Genomic DNA, 21,305 nt, shown 5'->3' on the forward strand with positions numbered 1-21,305 from the left:
ATAATAATAATAATAATAATAATAATAATAATAATAATTATTATTATTATTATTATTATTATATATTGAGAACGAGATGATGGAGAAATTTGTAAGCAAAATAACTATGGATATATGCATATAGCTTCATTAAAATGGGTGTAAATTAAATTTGTTTATAGTACAAAATTAGTTTGTAACTAGTATTTTACCCGTAATAGCATTAAACTACTTTTATAAAATGGTCGTAAGGGACAAAAGTCCCCGTTGGCTATGAAGACCAGAGTATTAAACAAAATTAAATAATAAATTTTTTTGTCATTATTTTCAAATAGAAGAGTTTAATTTTTTTACTTAATTTTAACATTCATTATCTAAAATTTGAAATAATTTTACATGTATATTTTTAATAAATTTTTTATACTTGCTATTTAAAAACAATATTTTTTTCTACATGATAAATTAAACTATCATGTGTGCAAACTGTCTGATTCATGTGTGCAAAATCTCATTAAATTGGGTACAAAACATCGATATTATGTGTGCAAAAATTCATTACATTGGGTGCAAAATGTGCTAAGTGAGGTGTGCAAAATCTCATTAAATTGAATGCAAAACATCGAATTCATGTGTGCAAAAAATCATTACATTTGGAATGCAAAATGTGCTGAGTGAGGTGTGCAAAATCTCATTAAGGTGTGTGTAAATTATTTGAGTGAGGTGTGCAAAATCTCATTAAGACGGGTGCAAATTGTATTCATAAGGTGTGCAAAATCTCATTATAATAGGTGCAAATTAAACTTATTTATAGATATAAAATTAGTTTGTAATATAACCCCATTTATGCTTCCTGATATGAGAATGAGATCATGGGATATAACTACTCCAATTTATATATAAGATCACATAGGATTCATACATAGCTAAAAAATGAATCATTCATTCATTGAAAACTGAAAAGTCTCTCTTGTGTTTGCTTACATTACATGCTACAGTGTAACTCTTTCTTTCCTAAAAGAAGCAACACACAATGAAAAATGTACAAAGTAACATGCACTTGGTTCTCGCAACTGATGCCAAAGCCAAGGCTCAAATGGACTCCTGAACTTCCCCAAACATTCATTGAGACAATTAATCAGCTTGGAGATTCAGAAAAGTGAGTGTATACTATATAGTAAAAACTACAAAACAATACCTTTCTACAAAACAAGTATATCTAATGATCACTTGAACTTTGTTATATAGAAAACAAGTATATTCAATAACTCCTAAAAAGATGGTAACTGTAAGTCTTGAATTTCAGTTTCTGCGCTTCTTAGCAATAGTTTTCTTTCTAAACCCCTTCCCAGCCGAACCAAGGCATTCAATCATCAACTCATCAGTATTACATACTATGTAAGGACTTGATTGAGCTGGAGTTGGCTTTACCACTCTATATTCTCTGATTTGTTTATAACATCCTTAAGAAGTGCATTTGAAAGTGATGTAAGCATTTGGATGACCAATTGCTTCCTTAGATTAACGCATTCAAACTGCAATAACAATGTTCACAAAGATTATATATTATAAAAAAACATGAACATCAAAAGCAAAATAAAAACTATACAAAAAACCATTTACTTCGTCCCATTCTGGCATGTTGGAGACATTATTCTCAATACTACTAGGATTCCACATTTCTACCCATTTTATTACAAACAATCCGCAATCATAGCTGAAAAAATAATTGTAGAATTAAGTTAGTCTTATCATGTACATTTATATTATTTTTAATATAACATAATTAATATTATGCTTACTTATTTGATTGTCTAGGAAGGTTCAAATAAATTGGGATCAGGTCATTCTTTGGTAGCTCATAGTTTGGCACAGCTATCGAGACCATTTGTTGAATCAATTTGCTCTGAAAAAAAAAGGTTCATTGTTAATAAATAAACTATTAAACCATATAATATAATATCATGTGAGCAAAACTATTGAAATTATACCGCATATATGTCTAACTGCACCCTATCTCCTTTAGCCTCTTATACAAGGAATCCAAGACAAAAAGTCTCTTTCATAGATGTCATAAGCATATAGCCACCAGTGAAAGTCATAGCAACACGGCACCAATAACTGCATTATATTATATTTCTTATTAGAAGTGAAAGTCTTGACCAACAAATCGATTTATAATTTAACAAAGTAATGATGAAATTGTCCAAAACCATAAGTACCAAAGGATACAGAAATACTTCTCATGATTAGGGTTAGCAGATTCAAATGAGGCAAAAGGAGGCATCATTAACTTTAATGTATAAATAAAGAGAAGCTCCAATGCCCATATATCAAGTATAGATTCAAAAACAGAGGATAGCATTAAGTAATATATTCATGTCTATAACTTTATATGTCCATTATTGTTATTAGTCCAAAAACAGAGGATAGCATTTCTGTTTCATTTCTGTTCCATTATAAATATTTAATAGCATTCAAATGAAAAAATTAACACAAGGTAACAGTGACAGGGTATGTGGATAGAAACAGGGTTCTGAAAAAAATGCAGAGCACAGGAAATAGACACCCCCAGAATTAAATAAAGGTAAACATTTTTGGTCTAGTACTATAATCTTAAGGGATTCAACTATGGTAGAGAAGTTTCAACTATGACAGGGAAGGAATGAAATTAATCCACAAATAGCATGACACCGACAAAATAAATACATAGCAAATATAGCTCTGGCACAAACAAAAAATTAACACAATACATAGAGAACAAAATTACTCACCCATCTATGTTTTGGAATTTCCTTTTGCTCAAAAAAGCTGTCACCATTCTTTCCAAAATCATCGGGAAGAAGTACATAACTTTTTTTCTTTCTTTTGATCAAGTGTCCCCAATGTGAGAACATCTCTCCCTATATATAAAGAAATAGTTAGATTATAAAGTTTAAACTCTCCAATTATAAAACTGAAAAAGTAGTTTATAATTTTGTATACACACCAAAACAAAAGCATTTATGCAATAGACATCAAAGCTAGGTGGCCTTAATTTGTTGAAAAAAAAGACCATATAATTCAAAACCTGCATTTTACAATGTAATGTTAGTTCCAAAACATAATACACATAAAAATATAAAAAAAAAAAACAGAAACATGTCACAATCAAGAAATCTAACCATATTGTTTATCTGATGTCTTGGCAACATTGACATGATATCCTCCCTAACAAGCATTGCTCTAGGTATATCTTTTAAGATACACAAAGTCTCATCCTTGTTCAACCTATCGTCTGTTGCCTAAAAGTATATCTTATCCTTATCTACTTCTGTTAACTTATTATCCTCTATCACCTTTTCTTCTTCCCCTATTTTATTTTTCTCATCTATCACCTTTTTTTCTTCCCCTATTTTGTTTTCCTCATGTATCATTAGGGAGAATGATGGAATTGATGGTACCACAGGTTCTTGTGTCTTCTTGATTGGAGAAGGTGTAAATATATCACAGTCTTCTATTTCTAAGAAAGCTTGTACTGCACTTTGCACAATTTCTCTCCATTCAGGTTTTATTGCATCATCTAAATCATAAAACAAAACATATACACAAAAATTATATTAATGTATGCACACAAAAATGAGATTTAAAATAGAGAGAAAGTGGATTCTAAATAATAGGAATGTGAGTGCAAACTATGATTCATGTGTGCAAAATATCATTAAGGTGAGTGCAAAACATCAAATTCATGTGTTCAAAATATCATTAAAGCAAATGCAAATTATCAGATTTATGTGTGCAAAATATCATTAACGGGAGTGCAAACTTGCTGATTTATGTGTGCAAAAATTCATTAAGGTGGGTGCAAAACATCAAATTCATGTGTGCAAAAATTCATTACATAGGGTGCAAACTTGCTGATTCATGTGTGCAAAAATTCATTAAGGTGGGTGCAAAACATCAAATTCATGTGTGCAAAATCTCATTACATAGGGTGCAAACTTGCTGATTCATGTGTGCAAAAATTCATTAAGGTGGGTGCAAAACATCAAATTCATGTGTGCAAAATCTCATTACATAGGGTGCAAACTTGCTGATTCATGTGTGCAAAAATTCATTAAAGCGGGTGCAAAAATTCTTTAAAGCGAGTGCAAAATATCAAATTCATGTGTGCAAAAATTCATTACATAGGGTGCAAACTTGCTGATTTATGTGTGCAAAATTACATAACAAAAATCTCATATATATTCACATAATACATAATGCAAAACAACAAACACTAAGAACTATAATTTATACCCATATTGCTAGGCGATCTCATTGGCGATCTCATGTTGTTTTCATCTTTTTTGTCTTCCCTATTAAATCAATAAAAACAATAATTAAAGATTTGTAGAACAATAAATAAAAAAAAATCATAACTATAAAAAAAGCACATACACTATTTTTACCTTGTTTTGACCTCTTTTTCATCATCTTGCTTTCCATCACTATAAAGAAGAATACACTATATTTACTTTACATTCTCTTTTATTACAAAAGATAAAATCAAAACTAATTTTTACCTTTCTTTATCTTTTTGCTCATCTGATACATTATCATCTTCCTTTGACATTTTGTTGTCATTATTTTGTTCATCAAATCTATAAAAAAAAATTTAATTAGTGATAAAGAGTGTTTGTAATACTCATAGGCTTCCCAAAATTTTATTTTTTTACCTTTCTTTCTTTTCCTTCGTTGTGTTATCTTTATTAAGCTCCTTCGCCCCCCTTTTCTTAGTTGGTGCTCTTGTTGTGTTTTTTGCAAATTTAGCATCAACACCACCTTGCTTAACTAAAAGGGTAACAATACCCTACAATAATAATCACATAGATTATATTATACACTCATCATATTATGCAAAACAGAAAAAAATCCAGAAAAGGTTCAGTTCACTAGAAATTAATATTTAGCTTATAATGCTTTCCATTTGCCGACGGAGAAGAGTTGTAGCATAACTAGCATTCCATGAATTAATAATGAATACATGCATGCATCATATGACAGAACCATGGACAAATTAAGGGGGGTAGCCATATATTTAATTGGTTAAAATTCACAACATATACTACTAGTGTTGCACATGATGCTACAACACAAAAACAGCGCCTGAGAAACCCAACTTGGCCAGTTGTTGCTTTAGGAAAATTGGATAACCATTTATAAATACACACAACACAACACAACACAACACAACACAACACAGCAATCTCAGGTCACTTTCAAACTTTGCATATAGAACTCCCAAACGACACTTCTTTTTCCTCCCAACTACTAATTTTAATCAGAAAACTTCTTTTTCTTCTTAATTTTCATCCCCAGTTGGTGGCATCATAGCAGCCACATACTTAATTTATATACTATATATATGTCCCACTATATTGCACCTGCTAGCTAGCTGCATCCACATAGAGATAAGAAGGACTACTCTCAGGTATTCATGCATATCCGGTAACCTAGCTATAATAATTCTAATATAAACAGTTAATTATTCCTGATATGAAAATTCAGATGAATGACAGTGCATAATGGTAACTGATAAACATCAGACATGAGATCTTTACTTGCAACATGTTTATAACCATTAACATCAGACATGAGATCTTTACTTGCAACATGTTTACAACCATTACAAGCATATATTCATGTTAATTTTCCATTTTCAAAAAGGGTGCTGTAGTTGCTCTGTCTTTGTGACAAAAATTGAAAAGTGCTAATGACCTACTACTATTTCGGTTGATGGATACTTCTCTTTTCTAAGTTCTAACTATAATAAGCTTTTACTTTGTTTACATGATAAAAAAAAGAAATATTTGGATAAAAAAGAAGCAAATTAACATGATAAAATAAATAAAACAAACCGTTGGCCTTTGCTTTGATGACTCCTGTGTCAACTTCTTTGCAAGTTTTTCTTTATCCCAATAAGCAATCCATGGTGGTGGAGGCCCCATATAATTTTCCTTATCTCCAAATGTGTCTTTGTGGTAATAGATAATCTACAAGCAAAATAATAAATGTAATGATTATCATCAAAAAAGAAATGAAAAAAGGAAAAAAAGGATAAGTACATTAGACAGATTACCATCAAAACATAAAGACAACCATCAATACTTAATGTATTTTTTTTCTTGAATTTTTGAACCCCTTTCATAAGCTCATCATGCACAAATCTTGCCCAATTGTATCTTGTGATATTCTCTACATCAACAATGGCACGTAAGTGCTTTGGGGATGTGACAGCGCTACTTGTTGGTGCCAAAAATGAGCTAATAATGAACATTGTAAATGCTCTCCTAAAATAATCTCTCCCTTTGGATGTTGAAACATTACATTCTCTTGAATGTAATACTTCTTGTAACCATGGGTTTGTCACAGACTTGAATGGGGCAACTAATCTTTTTTGCTCTGAAGTCCAATCTTCTTCTTCTGGAAAACTTTTACCAATTGAAGGTAATCCTAGAGCTAAGCCAATTTTGTCTGTTGTCACATCGATATCCCCCACCACTAATTCCAGTTTGCTTGTTATTGTGTTATATGCTTTAGCAAGTGCGAGGAATAACCGCCTATCAATTTTCCAATCTTGAATAGCCTTCATGGATGAGAATCCCATTTTATCAACTTCAATTTTTTGCTCTTTTGTAAGAGAATTTATCGTTGTGAAAACCGAAACAGGAGAACAACGACATTCTATTACTTTCTGCAAACATAAAGTAAAAAAATCTTATTAAACTGGGTGCAAAATATGCTAAGTGATATATGGAAAATTTTATTAAATTGAGGGCAAACTGTGCAAGTGAGCTGTGCAAAACTTGATTAAAGTGAGTGCAAATTGTAAAATTGATGTGTGCACCGCTAGGGGGCCAGCAGTTTTTAGTACAAGTTAATAATCCCAGCATGCAGCATATGCAATATTTTCCCCTATGGTGTACAAATTAAATAACCCACATCATATACCAGCCAAAAATATAACAACGACCCACTAAACAGTTACCAAAGACATGTAAGTAACAGTATGATTTAACATTATCCCATCATTTTAGTAGTAGAGAGAAGCCTAGGGATATATCTACTAGACACAACATACATAAATGGAAGCAGCCACATTTGGACATGGTCCTGTCGTGCTCATGCCATGTGTTGATGTTCAAAGTTAAGGTGAGAGGATCCAGATTGATAGGAATTATATCTAGGCATGTATACTTTAGGCAAAATTGATGTGTGCAAAATCAAATTAAAGTGGGTGCAAACTGTTCGAAAAATGTGTGCAAAAAATAATTAGCATGTGTGCAAACTTGCTGAATAATGTGTGCAAAATCTCATTAAAGTGTGTGCAAAATTTCATTCAGATGGATGCAAAGTGTCCTGAGTAAAGTGTGCAAAATCCCCTTTTTAATTGGTTCATACCCGAGATTCTAGTTCTTCAAGAGTTTTCGGCTGCGTTTTCCTTCTAGTTCCTGTTTCAGATTTCTTTGTAGTTGTACTTCTTCGCGGCATCTTAATATCTGGATCTTTTTCCATTTTCAAATAATCACTGCATGTTATTAAGAAACATACTATTAACAAAGCTAGTAATCAATTATGCAATAGCCATTATCAAAGCTCTACCACAACAAAGCTGTACTAACAAATGAGATAATAACTTAATGAATTTTTTCAAAGATTTATAAATTAAATGTCATATGTTTAACCTTTGACACTCCAGAATATTCTGAAAGCTTAAGTGTTCAGGCTAAAGAAAAAGTGTCTTTACAAGCTCAACATATACCTATTTAGTCTATGATGTCTTGAAACATGCATATACTGAACAATAGATTGTCTATCAAAACTTGCCTTTAGTTCATTGGCCATCAATTCATTGTCAGTATTTGGAACTCCAAACTTGATAGCAATTTTTGCAATAAGACTCTTCTCCCACAACTTTAGGATAGCAGCAGCTAAGCCTTGAAGTCTTCTGTTCCTTCCTTCATAGTTCATATTAAACACAAAATAATTTAATTGACTTTATGCATAAAGGGATAACCATGAAAGTATTTTTGAATATAGCTTTATTTTCTTTCTGAGAGCTAATATTGGTTGACAGCCAAGTTATTATGATTTTCATATACATGTATTGATTCAATTCATCAATCTTCAAGCAATTAATTCTTGTTACAGAGATTGCTTTTCTATGTATGATTAGTTAATATAATAGCATCAACAACAATGTATTTAGGTGGTCTATCAAAATTGACATCAACGAGGTGGCTTGATTAAGAACCTAAGTCATATGATATAACATAGCTCCTCACACTGTTGAATAATTTTCATGCACAGCAAAATAAATCATTGACCAGAAACCACCAACATCCAGGAGCATACCAAGGACAAAATGGACTGGCAAAAGTAATAATAAAGGTAGAAGAAGAGAAGAGTTATTATAGAGTTGCTGCGGTAATTTATCAAACAGGTGGTGGGCAATCTACTCATGAAAATGGTGTTGCTGCGTCTTATCATATTAAACTTCATCTTCAATTTCCAAAGCTCTACCACAACAAACCTCTAGTAACAACTGAGATAGTAACTTAATGATGAATCAAAATCAAAATCAAAATCAAAATCAAAATCAAAATCAAAATCAAAAGAAATTTTATTATAGAGTATTTAAAGATTTTTCATGAAAGACAGGAAACATTGAGTAATATTTTTGGGTGTTATTATGAATTTCTAGTTGCATGTTTTGAATGGATACAGAATGATGGACAGCAAGAAGGTAAGAGTTGAAGAAAGCAATAAATGAACAAAAATCAAAACTCATTTACCTTCACATTAATCTTGAAGAAGCATCACGCATTAGTAGAAACGAAGAAGAATGGATAGAGAGCTGAGAGATGTTGTTGCATGTTGCAGAGAGTAACGCTGCTGCTATTGGAGACGCTACTTGAGATGAACAGCGAGGTCAAGAATGCTGATTCGTGTTGAGCGTGCTCCAGCGTTGAGATCAACAAAATGGCGTGCAAGAGTGTAGAGAAGAGACTAAAATTTTTGGGGAGAAGAAGAGAGCGTGGTAAAGGAGCGTGAATACACGCTCTCTTTATGAGTTTGGGCTTTATTTTATTTGAGGTATAAAATTAGTATTGCTGGTTGTTTGCTGGCCCAAAAGTTAGAAAACTGCTGGCCCCCTAGCGGCCCTCAAAAATATGAAAGAGAAACTATTCAAAGGTAGAAGATCACACTTTACTCTCTAAATTAAAATTCAAACTTTAGAGTATCAAAATCCTAGAATATAATAGAGTATAATTAGGATTAATTAAAATCAGTTAACATTAATTATATTTCTTTAGTATATCTGTATATTTATTATAGGATATTACGTTTTTATTGTAACACCTATATATACTCTTGTATATTATATCATTGCAACACTATTTAATAATACACAATCACTTTCTTCAGATTACTCTCTTGTTTCTAATATGGTATCAAGAGCATAGGATTTTTTTTCCATGGAAATTAGTTCATAGTCTCTTATTGTTCTTTTTCCGACAATATTCTTTGTTCTTATTTTTCAATCCTTTTCCGACGCTTTGGCTCGTCACCGCCCTTATCACCATCATTGTCTCGTCGTTGTGAGTTCAACGAGTCTAGCCTTGTCTCCGGAAATCACCGGACACGTCGCCATGTGCCGCCTCAAGGTTGCTGTCTGTTTGCTTATCTTCCTCCTTCCAGACGCATCCAGCGTTGTTGGATCCACGTCCAGGATCAACGGCCCAGAAGGCAGAAGCATCACACGTGTCCGGATACGATGCCTCCAACCGAATCGTGTTTGACCTGCGTGTCAACCCGGCCCAGTCCGCTTCCTGACCCATGCGCCAAATCCTCTTCGCGTCAGTATTGATGTGTTTTTCTCTTCCTCTCGCACGTCATCACGTGTCCTCCTCTGCTAACGTGGCACATAGTGGGACCCATCCTAAGGTTTTTTTAGTGAGATATTTTCGATTTTGACTTCCGTTTTCTTAATTTTTGCTTCGATCTTGCAATTTTCTTTCATCTATTTCATCTTTGTATATACTATTATGGAAAAATCAGATGTCTTTGTTGCCACATACATAAAGGGTAAATTCTGTAGAAATTGTAACCGTCTGTGCACCTCTTCTCAAACTGTCCTTCTATTGAATGTCGCAAATACAAACAAAAAGGTCACATTAGCTACAATTGTCCATACCTGTTCTTCTATTATTGCAAGTTTTTGGGACACTTGATTACTACCTGTCTTACTTTCCCACCACGTTCAGATCCAAACAAGTATCATTCTCGTCCCAACTACTCTAAGAATGTGCATGCTTCTACTATTACTACTGTTGCTAATGAATCCACTAACTCTACTTCTCTTAACCTACCTTTTGTCTCTCCATCCAGCATTGAGTCTTTTCTTAAACAACTTCTTTTCTTTTCTGGTAATATCTCTGCTGCTCTTTTCACTCCTCTAGGTAATTATAAATGATATTTTGATTTTGGTTGCTTTCATCACATTTCTCCTTTGCGTCATCTTTTCTCATCTTTGTTTACCCCTACAATTACACCTTCTGTCAACACTGTTAATGGTTCCCTCTTGCATGCAACACATAAGGGTTTTATTTCATAGTTGATGACTTGCATCATTTACCCTTTTTACCTATGCAAAAGGACCATAAAAAGAGCATATATTCATTGTTTCAATGCAATTTCATGAGCTAAATGATAAGTATTATCGTACATTGCTTTGAAATGGGTTTGTGCTGAATTTCAGGTGAAAAGTGCAACAAAAAGGGAAGAAAACAACAAATCAGAGCTGAGCGTGTGAAACTGGCGTGCCACTTAAAGCAAACGCCATGAAAGTACATGGGCGTGGCACACCAGGAGCTGGGCGTGGCACGCTGATGATTGGATTTTTGACGGTTTAGAATTCCACTAATGAAATCTCGTTGTAAAGTATAGTTTCTAAACCAACAATAACCCTTTCATACAAAAGATTGTTTGTCACAAGTAACAAACCCCTAAATTTATAAACCGAAGTATTCAAACCTCGGGTCGTTCTCCCTAGGAAGTACAATAAAGTGTCTTGTTATTGGTTATGAGTTATTTTGGGGTTTTGATAAGAGGCATGAAAGTAAATGGCAATGAAAATAAACTAACAACTACTAAAGCTCTTGGTAAGATATGAGAACTAGAAGTCCTATCCTAGTTATCCTCCTCAATTGTGATGAGAATTGTTCATTGCTCCCACTTAGTTAACCCTTACTAAGTAAAGGAAAGTCAAGTGGATGAATTGACTTGAGCCACAAGTCCTAGCCAACTCCCAAGGAAAGACTAACTTTTGTGCACTCCAAACCAATTAGCAACTTCTAATTATCAATCAACAAAGGAATTAGATAACTCAAGTGTCACTAATTACTCTCCCTAGGTCAAGAGGAACAAAATCTATACTATATCTAGAAGAGGCATTTCAACAAACACATAAAAGGCAATAAAAGTAAACAATATAAATTGCAAGAATTAAAGAGAGATCTAACTACAAAAGCAAGAGATCAACAATAGAAAAGCAAAGAAGAACAATTATTATGAATTACCTCTTATTGAATTGAAAGAAAATGGGAGGAACAATAGTAGATCTACAACAAAGCATAAGAACAATATAAAGGAAATTACAACAAAGGAGTAGAAGAATGATGAATGTAACAACAAAGAATTGATAAGTAGAAGTAGAAGAGAACATGAATTAAAACCTAGATCTAAGAACTAAACCTAATCCTAATCCTAATTCTAGAGAGAAGTGAGAGCTTCTCTCTCTAGAAACTAATTCTAAAACTAATCCTAAGTATATTCTATGCTAGACTTGGATGCCTTTCCCTTAATCCTTCATCCTTTTCTCCCTTTCTCTTAGCAATTGGCGCCAAAATGGGTTCAGAAACCCTCTCAAATCGCCAGGTACGTGTTGCATTAATGAAGTCATGTGCTGTCATCGACGCGTGCGCGCACGGTACGCGTGCGCACATGGTACGCGTGCGCGTCCCTGGCCGATTCTGCAATGTGCGCGCGAGCGCCTTGTGCACGCGAGCGCCTTGTGCGCGTGCGCGTGCTTGGTCGAGATCAATTTCTTTGGCTTTTGTGCTTCTCTCCACTTGCATGCTTTCTTCCTTGCTCCCTTGATCCATGACTAGCCTATTTCAACCTGAGATTACTAGCAAATATATCAAGGCATCTTATGGAATCAAAGAGGAACTAGAATTCATCAAAATAAGGCTTAAAAAGCATATTTTTACACTTAAGCACAAATACGGGAGAGATTACAAAACCATGCCAATTCATAGGTTAAATGCGAGAAAAGGTTATCAAAATACTCTAAATTCAATACAAGATAAACCCTAAAAATGGGGTTTATCAACCTCCCCACACTTAAACCTTAGCATGTCCTCATGCTAAAATAAGAAGGAACTAAGGGTTATGACATTTATTTGAATGCACTAAACTATGTGAACTTATCTAAATGCAATTATCTAAAGCAAATGGAAATGCTTAGTTCAAACAATTCAATTCCCAAGAGAGCATGTGTAAGCACAAGAGCTAGGCAATAGGAATTAAGTTCAAACCACAATTGTATTGAATTATTAAGAAGAGTTCAAACTTGCAAGAATATAAATAATATGAGTGAACACATGTGATTGAGCTCTTGAACCCTCACCGGATGTGTATCCGCTCTATTCACTCAAGTGTTTAAGGGTTAATCCACTCAATTCTCTTCTAATCATACTTTCCAAAATTTGATTTTCTTCTAACAATCAACACTTATTCAATGCATGCATACATTCATCATGAGGTCTTTCAATTAGGTTGTAATAGGGTTAGGGTCAAGGTAGGATCATTTATGGTTAAGTGGACTAGGGTTTAGATCTTTGATTAGTATAGACTTTCCCACCTAACTATATAATGACCTATACAAATTCAAACTATTCTAACTACCCATTCTTCACTTTTTTTTTCTTCTTACATATTCATGCATTCTGTTCTTGATTCATAACACTTATGCATTGATTTCCTTTTGTTGAACTTCACCTTGGGGTATATTGTCCCCCTCTCTTTTTTTATATTCCTTTTTATTTATTTATTTATTTATTTATTTTTATATCCCTTTTCTTTCATTTTCACTTTATTTTTCTCTTCTTTTTTTTTCTTTTTTTTTATACTTTGTACAAGGACATCAATTGCATAAGGTCTTATACATTTAATCAATACATGAATATGTTCCCAATTCCTAAATATGGAAGTGTACTACCCTTTTTATCCCATCCAATGTTCCCAAGCCTTTTCTTTCAATCAATTGGGTTAATGCCCTGTAATTAAATTTCTTGAAAAATCTCAATGTTTGACTAAGCATTGTTGTGATTGAAAAATGCAAAAATTTCTTTAGTTTACCCTTTCCTTTTCCGCTTAAAACCAATTTCTTATGCAAAAAGGGTGACTAAGTTTTGTTTTTTTTTTTCAATTTAAAGTATGATTTCTAATCACAACCACAAACTAAAAAGAAAGATATGCAGAAATGTATAGAGAAAAATCCAACTAAAAGTATGAAATCTATCATCTAAAACATCTAAAGATATCCATAAGCATCAAAATATCTAAAATCCAAAATAAACAGTAAAGGTATCCAAAATAAACTCAAAATGCATCAAATATATACAAAAGGTATGCAAAATAAGATAACTAGGAGAGTAGCCGAAAAGTTCACCGGTTCCCAAATAATGCTACCGGTGACCTCCCCACACTTAAGAACAAGCATCGTTCTCGATGCTAAACCAGAGGATCAGTGGGAGGCACAACGGTGGGCTCTGGCTCTGGCTGTGGCTGTGGGACCGGCTTCGCATGGGTCTGAGGTGTCTCTTGGTGTCTGGGGCAGCTGGAGGGGCATCCTGCTGAGTCGGTGCCTCCGCATCCTCCTCCTGATGATCCTGCTCATCGGAGGCCGGAGAGTCGGGAAGCGGAGGTAACTCAGCACCAAGAGAAAGGAGCGCCTGGTCCATCCGATCCAATCGGCGTCTGACATGGAGCCTCTGGCGCTCTAAAAACCGGAATAGACGCTGGACCAGTAAGTAGGTAGGCTCAGGTGCGGAAGGTGGAACTGTCGATGAAGAGGGAGCTGCTGCTGTAGAGGAGGATGGGGCTGCTGTAGAGGCCGACGGTCCAGCTGACCCCACTACCGCTCTAGCCCTGGAATAGCGTCTAGCTGGGGGCTTCTCGTGTACCCAACCACCCCAAGGAATAGTGACCTCCCTGTCATCTGCATCAAGGGGTGGTGGTATCACATCATCATCTAGCTAGGGGACCTCAGCTAGGGCAGCCATACTCGTGACCAAAGTAGGAAATGGAAGTAGGCCACGAATATGCGCCCGCCACATGCACTGCCGGATGAGTCGAGGAAAATAAATATCCTTCCCCTCCATAACACACCCAATCAGCAGAAGCATCTCCATAGGGATCTCAGAGAAGTGAATGGTAGGCAAGACATAGTGGGCAAAGATCATCTGCCAAGTCCTGGCCTCTCTGGTCAGCTGAGCAAAGAGCATCCCTTTAGGCTTGGTGTTGTCCGCATCCATGACCTATGTAGCATCTGGTGAGCCAATCACGCGCCTAAGCGCCTCATAATCAAAAGTCATGCTGTGTATAGCCAACTCAGCCTGCTGATGGGCGCAAGTGCCATCAGGAATATGTCGGCACTGCAAAGCCTCCTCAATGGCAGTCTCAGTAATCATGATCTCTCTACCCCTCAACTGAACCGAATCCAAAGTGAGACGGAAGAAGTTGCAATAAAATTCCTTCACCCAAGATATGTTGATATCCCCCAAATCTCGGTCAACAAAATCCATACCCAACTCAAGGATCCGACTAGTAATGGACCATCGAACATCGTTGGGAAGGACAAGTTTCTTCTCGGTATTCAGTTTCGTTGTCCGATACTTGGAAAGTCGAAGCTCACAGTAGAGATTTGGGAACTTGGTTGGGTCAGTAGAAGGTAACAGCTGATTTTCTTTTTCTTCGTCATTCAGAGGATTCTTAGCATAATTCTTATAAATGGAGGGTATAGAGGGTGTAGAGTGTTTTCTTTTCTTGGAAGGGGTGGTGGTGCACGAAATTGCAATAACACTTTTGCAATCCCGCACAACTAACCAGCAAGTGCACTGGGTCGTCCAAGTAATACCTTGCGTGAGCAAGGGTCGATCCCACGGAGATTGTCGGCTTGAAGCAAGCTATGGTTATCTTGTAAATCTTAGTCAGGATATCAGAAATTATCAGGATTGATTGTAAGAAGCAAAAGAACATGTAATAGTTACTTGTACTGCAGTAATGGAGAATGGGTTGAGGTTTGGAGATGCTCCATCTTCCGAATCTCTGCTTTCCTACTGTCCTCTTCATCAAACACGCATGTCTCCTTCCATGGCAAGCTCGTGTAGGGTCTCACTGTTGTCAGCAGCTACCTCCCATCCGCGCAGTGAAAGCTAATGCAAAGCACTCTGTCACAGTGCCGCCAATCACCGGTTTGGTTCCCTCCCCTACCGGAATAACTCTTTTGCGTCTGTCACTAACGCCCAGTAGGTTACAGGTTTGAAGCACGTCACAGTCATTCAATCATTGAATCCTACTCAGAATACCACAGACAAGGTTTAGACCTTCCGGATTCTCTTGAATGCTGCCATCAGGTCCTGCCTATACCACGAAGACTCAGAAGAATCCAAGAGATAACTACTCAATCTAAGATAGAACAGAGGTGGTTGTCAGGCACATGTTCATGGTTGAGAATGATGATGATTGTCACGGATCATCACATTCATCCGGATTAAGAACAAGTGTTATCTTAGAATGGAAGCAAGCATGATTGAATAAGAAACAGTAGTAATTGCATTAATCCATCAAGACACAGCAGAGCTCCTCACCCCCAACCATGGGGTTTAGAGGCTCATACTGTGGAAAGAACGTGTACAAAAATGTTATGAGGTCATAAGGTACTGATTACAATGTCAAAAGGTCCTATAAGTAGTAAACTAGTATCCTCAGTTTTACAGAAATGAGTAAATGACAGAAAAATCCACTTCTTGGGCCCACTTGGTGTGTGCTTGGGCTGAGCAATCAAGGAAATTCGTGTAGAGACCTTTTCTGGAGTTAAACGCCAGTTCTCATGCCAGTTTGGGCGTTTAACTCCAACTTTTATTCCAGTTCCGGCGTTTAACGCTGGAATTTCTGAGGCCGGATTGCTACGCGGGTTTGGGCCATCAAATCTTGGACAAAGTATGGACTATTATATATTGCTGGAAAGCCCTGGATGTCTACTTTCTAATGCCGTTGAGAGCGCGCCAATTGGGCTTCTGTAGCTCCAGAAAATCCGCTTCGAGTGCAGGGAGGTCAGAATCCAACAGCATCTGCAGTCCTTTTCAGTCTCTGGATCAGATTTTTGCTCAGGACCCTCAATTTCAGTCAGAAAATACCTGAAATCACAGAAAAACACACAAACTCATAGTAAAGTCCAGAAAAGTGAATTTTAATTAAAAACTAATAAAAATGTACTAAAAACTAACTAAAAGATACTAAAAACATACTAAAAATAATGCCAAAAAGCATACAAATTATCCGCTCATCAGGTGGCTATAGCCTTTCCTTTATCCGACATCCTGAAAAAGAAATATAATAGAATATAAGTAATAAAGCATGTAGCACAAAACAAGGAAAGCATATTCAAGATATAAGAAGAAGTAGTGAAAACTTGGTGTTCAAATAAGCATAGACGGAAACATAAACCAAGAAATCAGCGCAACCACAAAGTATACAATTTTGAAGAATAGGCATGTTCATCATCACAATTCAAAGGAATGGTTAATGAATTGAGTAAGGAGAAATGAAGTGAGTAAACTTAAACAAGTGAGTGCGTGAGATGTTAGTGTTATGATGAAAGAAAGCTTGCCAACAAAAATACACAAAATGCATACAATGTGATGGTCACTCAAGTCAACAATTCATGTTCATTAAGCAATGAAATCATCGTACCTCTGAAAGAATGGTTAAAGAAGGTTAAATGGGAGTAGAAGTTAAATGTGGATTAGAGGCATGATGACATTTAGGTTCAAAAGAGAATAGGAGTCGTGGCTCATGTGCACAATGTCCAAGGCCAAACCCGGAAGTCAAAAGTAACGAGAATTAGCCCAAAAGTACAATAAAGACCAAAATGAAATGAATTTTCTTGAAAATTGGGCGGCATCCCGGCTTAAAATCGGACGTTCCCGGATGGCAACATAGCACAAATTAGCACGATTACAATATCAACTAATCACAGCAGCAAAAAGATAGCATACAGGCAACACAGATTGCATACAGAGCAGCTCAAAATTGGCACTTATCAGACAAATCAACAAACAGAAAATAAACACAAACGGAGCACTTATCAGGCCTAGAATCCTCTATCCAGCCCTAGCTACCTAACCGCAATTATTTCTAACTAATCCTAACATGCAACATTTGAATTCAACTAACTAACAGAAAATTACAAAAGCTAACAAAATTGAACAGTTAAAAACAACCAGAGTATGAACAGGAACCTGAGAGCGGGAAAAGAACTATGAATGGAAAGGAGAATTGGGATTGGGGCAAGGGCAGCAGAGGCAGAAGCTCGTGCCACTGTGGACGGTGGCGGTGAAGATGGCGGCTGCGGCGGTTGGGTGTTTGACCGAGGAGGAGAGAGTGAATGGAAGAGAGAGAGAGAGAGCGAAGTGAATGGACGAGAGAGAGAGAGGGTGAATGGGGTTGATGGTGAAGGACGGCGGCCGCGCAGTGGTGGCGACGGTGGTTGCTGCAGCGGTGGTTATGAGGAAGAAGAAGAAGAATGGAAATTAGGGGAGGGAAAGGAGTGCGCGGCTGCGCAACACTCTTCGCGTCTTAGGGTTATCCCCTTTTCTTGAATCTACGCGGACGCGCACCTTGCGCGTCCGCGTACATTGATGAAAACTGGGGATTCATGCGTGAGCGTGCAGTGCGCTCAAGCGTGGATGGGCAACTATGCAAGGGCGCGTGCGCGTACAGCGCGCGCACGCGTACATGGGGTTGGGCCTGAGACTTAGAGTGGGCTTGACGCACGCCCAACTCTCGGGGCAAAGGCCTAGAGTGGCGGCAGCGTGTAAGGGGCGCGCGCGCGGTAAGCGCGCGTCCGCGTATGTTGGGAATTTGCTATTAGGCGCGCTAGCGCGATGCGTGCGCTCGTGTCTGTTCTTCCTTGGGTATATGGGCGCGCACACGGCAAGTGCGCGTCCGCGCAGATCGAGTTGTGCTAGGGGCTTAAAGTTGGCCCAGATCCGGCTCAACTCTCTGGGGCTTGGCTCAAAAAATTGCAGCAGCAGATCGACGCGGACACGGCAGGTGCGCGTCCGCGTGAACTTCCATGATCTCGTGATCTGTGCGTAAGCATGTAGTGCGCGTCAGCGTGGGTCATGTTGGGCTCATGGCATAGTGGTTGCTCAAGAGAGGCCCAACTCTCTGGAATCTGGGTGATGGTGCATCCGCTCAGGGACGCGTGCGCGTACATTGTGCGCGCGCGTCCACCCCCCCTTTTTTTTTTGAAAGAAATATGCTGAAGTGCTCCCCATACTGCTCACAGCTTCTTATGCATCTACTACCAAACACAAAAATGCAATTCACAAAAATGTAATATGATATTATTCATCTACTACTAAACACAACATACATGTGACTAAGCTAACAATTAAGTTGTACAAACAAATTTATATGAAACATCTACCTACAATGGTAACTCAAATCACTTATTAAGCAAAATTTTAAAAAAGAGTGGAAAGAGTTTACTATGGTGGGGTGTCTCCCACCTAGCACTTCTAGTTTAAGTCCTTAAGTTGGACATTTTGATGTGCTTATTGTCATGGTGGTTTATGTTTGTACTCATCCTTGAATCTCCAAGGATCCTTGCTTCTCAATTGGTTGACAGAATTTCCAACCATTTTCATCGAGCTTGGGCAAAGTTCTACCCAAGATATGAGTTCCCGTAGTTGGTCTTCACATAGCGAACCGGGATCCCATATCTTATCTTCACACCCATCCGTTAGTTGAATTTCATGATTTTTTCGTACGGGTGGTTGACATAAGGGTGATTGACACATAGAATCCTCTTTATTCCACCAATGCTTCCTTCTAAGCCCATATACGGTGATTTCCGTACCATCCTCATTCTTATACCTTAGGGTCTTGGCCTTTTTGATTTTTATACACAACTCTTTCCTATTCTTACTTCCACAAAGAGCTCTAAGTTGACCATCATTTTCAATTAAACTATATTCAAGTGAAAAAGTGAAGTTTAGGGATGAAAGTTTTACCCACTTGAATGTTGTATTGGATGGTGACTTGGGAAGGGAGACCTCCCCACACTTAGACAATGCAAGGTTTACTTCTTTAGGCTCTTCTTTGGTTGTTTCCACCTCTTCACAAACTTCTTCAGTTTCAACCTTATCCCCTTTTTCACTTGGCTCGGTGTTGTCTTCAAGAACTTCATCTTGGCCAATGGGAGGTGATTCAATTTGGGATAGGAATTCATTGATGAATGAATCCATCTCTTGATCAACCTCTTCATAGTCTTCAATCTCAATATACACCATGCCATTTCCGTCTTCCTTGGGAGGTTGTGCACACTCTTTTATAATTTTAACTTCATGTCCGAGGGAAGAGGATTCCATTGTAGAGAGAAATTCATCCATGATTGAATCCATCTCTTGATAAGCTTCTTCCAAATCTCCGACGATGGTATGCCTTGGAGGTTGCGCACCCTCCTTAACATCAATATCAAGCTTCTTGGAAGAGTGCTCCATAATGCTACATTCCCATGGACTTTCAACATCTCCCAAATCTTCAACCACTTCTTCCTTTCCTTCAATGATCATAGGCTCCTCCAATTGCTCCAACGCAAAACTTGGTTTCTTCTTCTCTACCGGATTGTCCAATTTTTCCTTCATACCTTGCTCTTCTTTTGACTTTTCACATGTCGTCATGGAAGTACCTTGAGTATTCAAACATTGGTGGGCTAAAGTGTGCACCACCTTAGTCAAATTGATCACAAACTCAAGTGTATCCTGCTTCATGGCTTCTTGTCCTTAGAGTAACAAAGTGAGAGGATCGTCTATTGGGGCTTGGGGTGAGTAGGAGGGTTCATTATTCTGGGAGGATGGTTTATGGTAGGAAGGTGGTTCTTCTTGGTGAAATTGTGGAGGTGGTGTGCATCGAGGTGGTTCTTGGTAGCAGTAATCTTGGAATTTTGGTTCCATGTATGGCTCATATGGTTCAAAAGTTGGATGGTGTGACAAATATGGATTGGGTTCATATGGAAGTGTTTGGTGAAAATAGGCTTGTGAATGGGATTGAGGTTGATGTTGAGGGTATGGCTCATAGGCATATGGTGGTGGTGCTTGAAAGTTACAAGGAGATTCACCATAGCCATTTGATTGGTGTGCATCATAGAATGGCTCTTCTTCATAGTGCATTGGTGGAGGTTGTTGCCATGAGGATGGATCATATGCATATGGCTCCTCCCACCTTTGATTGTCCCATCCTTGATACACATCTTCATTGAAGTTCTCATCACCTACAACATAGTTGTAATCACACTCATAGCCAAAGTGAGAATTCATGGTGGAAAGGGAAAATAAAATCCTACAACTAGCAAATAAAGCAAAAAAAAAGCAAGATATTTACACTATTCACATATGTACAATAACCAATAACATAACACCATTGCACATCCCCGGCAACGGCGCCATTTTGATGATTGGATTTTTGACGGTTTAGAATTCCACTAATGAAATCTCGTTGTAAAGTATAGTTTCTAAACCAACAATAACCCTTTCATACAAAAGATTGTTTGTCACAAGTAACAAACCCCTAAATTTATAAACCGAAGTATTCAAACCTCGGGTCGTTCTCCCTAGAAAGTACAATAAAGTGTCTTGTTATTGGTTATGAGTTATTTTGGGGTTTTGATAAGAGGCATGAAAGTAAATGGCAATAAAAATAAACTAACAACTACTAAAGCTCTTGGTAAGATATGAGAACTAGAAGTCCTATCCTAGTTATCCTCCTCAATTGTGATGAGAATTGTTCATTGCTCCCACTTAGTTAACCCTTACTAAGTAAAGGAAAGTCAAGTGGATGAATTGACTTGAGCCACAAGTCCTAGCCAACTCCTAAGGAAAGACTAGCTTTTGTGCACTCCAAACCAATTAGCAACTTCTAATTATCAATCAACAAAGGAATTAGATAACTCA

The sequence above is a fragment of the Arachis stenosperma genome, chromosome 2 (genome assembly GCF_014773155.1).
Source record: "Arachis stenosperma cultivar V10309 chromosome 2, arast.V10309.gnm1.PFL2, whole genome shotgun sequence".
Taxonomy (NCBI): domain Eukaryota; kingdom Viridiplantae; phylum Streptophyta; class Magnoliopsida; order Fabales; family Fabaceae; genus Arachis; species Arachis stenosperma.